Source organism: Echinops telfairi, unplaced genomic scaffold (assembly GCF_000313985.2).
Source record: "Echinops telfairi isolate 266 unplaced genomic scaffold, ASM31398v2 ScPeMD7_28;HRSCAF=97, whole genome shotgun sequence".
Classification (NCBI taxonomy): Eukaryota; Metazoa; Chordata; class Mammalia; order Afrosoricida; family Tenrecidae; genus Echinops; species Echinops telfairi.
This window is the reverse complement of record NW_022103925.1, coordinates 1,878,925-1,883,457: the sequence shown is the minus strand read 5'-3', so window position 1 is coordinate 1,883,457 and position 4,533 is coordinate 1,878,925.

The window sequence follows — 4,533 nt, the reverse complement described above, 5'->3', positions numbered from 1 at the left end:
CCTCCCCCTTAGCCTATGCTTAGCTGGCGCCTCAGTGGGTGCTCTATTGTACCCTACCCCCGTCCCCGAGCTGGGCCCTGGGGTGCTATGTGTATTAGGACCTGCAGGCCTGAGCCCTCTAGACCCGTGTCCAGGCGGCGGCGGATGACAGTGGGAGCCCCAAGCCCATTGGCACGGTCCCTGCGTGGATTATACTTCCACTGAATTGTTTCTGGTCATTACGCAGGGATGTGAGCAGCCCTGCCCTAGGTTAGCGTGCATTGCAAAGTCGATGACCTCCGCTGCCCCTGGTCGCCACAAGGGTAGTAGTAGTTCGAAACGACCAGCTGCTCCGAGGGAGAAAGACGGAGGCTTTACAGTTCCTCTCAGCAGCCCACAGGGGCAGTTCTACCCTGTCCCATAGGATCGTTATGAGTCAGAATTCGCTCAATGGCAGTGAACTGTTTGCTTGCTTTTCGCACCAAGGCCAGGGAGGGGCAGCCTCCTTCAGGGCTTGCTTGAGTGTATGTTGATGGACATCACCTTACAAGGGGGTGGGGGCTGTCACCTAGCCACTCCTTGAGTGCCTGGGTGCCCTGCACCAATATCGTCAGCTCTCCTGTCTACATACTAGGTATCCCAAACATGGTTCTGTTCCCGCTTCTGCGGCCCCACCTGCAGCCGCCATGTCTGGCTGACCCCTAGCATACAGCGCTCACACCTAGAAGCACCCTGCAATGAGAGCACTCGCCTGGCCCCCGAATGGTCCGGGCCAGCGAGGCTGAGACCTGGACAACAGACCAGGTAGCCGTGGAGCCGGTTTGCCTGTGCAGGCTGCAAGTCAGCTGCCTCTGCTCCCAGAGCCATACCCAGCTGGCGCCCCCAAGCCCCATCACGCCCCGCGCGCTAAAGACGCAGGCAGCAGAAAACAGACCCAGGCAGAGCCTGGCCCAGGCCCCCCACCCCCACCCCAGTTTCAGCTGCAACGTTGGTTGATCCAGTTCTTTGTGCAGAAGGCTTGACTTAGTCCAAGGGCGCAAAGCCGACCCAGACAGGGACTGGAAGGACAGCAGGCTCTGCCTTCCCAGACCCCCAGCCCCAGCCCACCCCTGACCCCCAGGGTTGCAGGCCTTCCTGTAGGTGGGTGGGGTTCTGGGCGAGTGCTCTCATTGCAGGAGGACCTCGCCCCTGCCCAGGAGAAGCTGGAGGCAGAGAGCCTGCAGCAACTGCAGGGGCAAGGTTCTGCTGCTGAAGCAGTCCCCCGACACACCAGGGCCACCCGCAGCCACTCCTGCTTCCCATGTGAACCCTTGTGCCTCCCTCGTGGACCCCCTGCCCAGAAACCCACAGGAGGGGAGGAGACCCTGGGACACAGAGTTCTGCACCCAAGCCTACCCCAGCCCACCCCTGATCAAGCAACCTCTGTCACGTGACCACCCTTCCAAGTCCAGCCATCGCCACCCAACGCTTGCTCCTGAGGCCTGGCAGGTGCAAAGGGCCTGCACTCTGGTCTCGGAAAGGTGGGCTGGCATGCCCCTTCGGCAACGGCCAAGGGAGCCTTGGAGGGCATCCGTCCGTTCAAGGCACAGGGTGGGCCTTCTTCCACCCAGCAGGGGGGACCTCAGCCTCTGCAGCTGCAGCCCCAAGCTAGGGGCGCTGGGTTGGCGCTCTCTGCTGAGGATCACAGTAGAAGGTGTAGAATGGGTGGCGAAAGCAAAATTCAAAAGCGTAAAAAAAAAAAAAAGCCACCTTACTGGTCTGACAGGAAACCGGCAGAACCCCAGGGCCCTTCCTTTCCCTCCCACCCAAACCTTGTCAGCCGGCTGCGCCCCAAAGGGGAGCGTTTGTTTGACTGAAGGCCCGAGGAAGGGAGGGCCGGAGGAGCAGTGTGCGGAAAGGCAGGGAGTGGGCTTGGGGTTCCGAGGGTGGGTTGCGTAAGCAGTGGGCCAACGGTTGAAGGAAAAGCTGTTTATTTGGGGTTTTTTTTTGGCTCTCCACACTTCCACCCAGATCACAGGGAAAGTTCAAAGAAGGACTATTTCTTAGTAGAGAATGAGAGTCGCACGAAGCGCCCCACCCCCAACCCCCAACTCTGTCCCCTGGGCCGGGCCCTGAACCATGAAGCAGCCCAAAGCCACCATCACTCTCTTCCCAACACGACCTGGAACCAAGTGCCTTCCAGCTGGTCCCGGCCGGCGGCCCCAGGTCCCACAGAGGGAAACACCACCCCATCCGGCCCGTCCTTCCAGATTCTTCCCCCTCTCCCTGACCCACTACCATGTCGACCTTCCGCAGGGCCTAGTGTCTCTTGAGAACGTGTCCCAAGGAGGCAACACAGGAAGCATGGTGCCGGCCCACGACACGGTGGGCTGAAGGCCTCCACTCCGCACGCTCCTCCTTGCTCGTCCGCGTGGGAGGCGGAGGGGAAGTGTCACAGCGTGGATGCAGTGCACGGCGGCTTCAGTGACAACACTTCCAAGAGATCTCGTGCAGCTCTGCTCAGCATACAGTTCTTTTTTTTAATTGGGATTAACATATATCAAATCATACCATAGTTCAACCACATCCAGCAGAATTTACATTTACTACCGGTTTCTAGACATTCTCTCTCGACAGGGACCCCTTGACGTGGTCACCCCTTCACTCTGCCACCACCTGTGTCTACTCCCCACGCCCCCCAACCAATACCCTGACAGCATTTGCTTACTCCATAGGTCCTGGTTGTCATACACCCCCAAATGAGAAAACATATACTGCACCTTCAAGAGGGGGACCTAACACTCCCAAGACACCCCCTAATATGTACAACCACACAAACCTATACAACCCCAAAATATATGAGACTCTGGAAACGAGATCAGGTCCAGTATTGCATCCTAGGGGGAATCTGCTGACGAGTTTTAGTTCAAGTCAGCTTGCTGCCTTTGACCTCCTGGGCTCCACTCAGCAGTGCCTTCCATTTAGAGACCGCTTCCTTCCTGTCCCTCTGCTGTGGACAGACCCTGTATAGTTCCACCAGTGACTCCTGGGCTCCCACTCTCATCCACAGCCTTCTGCAGACCAGATTCTCGGACTGTAGGCTCTGATCGAATCCCTCCTTCAACTTCAGATTATATGCTTCATAATACTTCGGTGACTGATGGTGTGCCTCTTCCATGTGGCCTTAGTTGACATCGCGCTTAGATGGCTGCTTGTTCAGAGACAAGCCTTTAAGACCCCATATGCTATTTCATCTGAGAGCCGGCACCATCTACTTTCTTTGCCACACTTTGCTCCGGCACCGTCTCCGTGTTCCCTTCCTGAGCGCGAGTATGGAGTAGGGCCGTGGTCTGAGAACTGAGTGTTCTTTAGATGGAGCTGGGATTTCCTGAGAGCCCCACACCAGTCCTGCATCTGTTTCTTTGTTTCGGTCTTTTGATTCATTCTTACTTGGGGAATTAACCCGAATGCCACGGCATTGCAATGTTCAAGCTCGTCAAGAATTCTTACCATTGCTTCCGTAATCACTTCCCAAACAGCCTATTTCTTCACGGTACCTTGGCTTCATCTCCCTTTTATCCACCCACCTAGCCCTCCTCGACACTCTTGTTCTACTTGTTATCCCTATAGGCTCAGCCATCCGGGGTTCATTTGCTGGAAAACTTCTTTCACAACCCCCAGAGGCTAACTCTGCAGCACCTCTGAGATAAACCCCGATAGGAACCAACAAAAACCAAACCCATCAGTGCTCGTCCCGGGCTTGCCGAACAACACATACCTTACTGAATACAGAGTACAGGCATTGATGTTGTTAAGGCCTTATTGCTCTGCCTACCAACCAGTTCTCCAGGACGGTACAGCTGTCTTCTGCTTCCCCAACTTGTGCTTTCTGGCCGATGCCTTCCAGGTCTAGGTGCGTCTGAGGTAGAGTCCAATTCAGCCTGGGGAGTCCCCACGTGGGGCCTCACTGGTGCAGCCCCTGGAGCATGCTGTGTGCCTTGAAGATACAGGATTCAGTGTCCCAATGCACTGAGACACTGGCCTGCGTCTCCCAGATGCATCCAGACGCCCAGCTCCATAGGGTCCATGCCCCTGAAGGCCCTTCACCCCCATCCCCGTGTCCCCCAATGCATTTTATCATTCCTCCCCAGACCTGGAAGTCAGACCCCCCCTTTTCCTACCAACAGATATGCCATTGTGCACCCCCCACTCCAGGTTTGCTCCGTTTCCCCTCTCCTGCGGTGTTCTTCCCGTCCGTACACTTTCTCCAACAGGGCTGTCCACCTGGCCCCGGGGGTCCTCACCAAAGATTGACATGTCAGCCTCATGTTACACCCCCCTCAGACTCACACAGGATCTGCCCTATGGTGCGTGCCTGACCTCACTCAGCATGGCTTCCAGTTCCCTCCACATCTTGAGGTGGTTCTTGGCTCCATTGTTAGTTCTTAAGGATGCAGAACATTCCACTGTGTGCACGCACCAGCCTTTCCTGATTCGATCATCTACTGATGGAAATCTAGGTGGCTTCCAGCTTCTAACTACCGTGAGCAGTGCTGCAGTTGGTGGGCGAGCAAA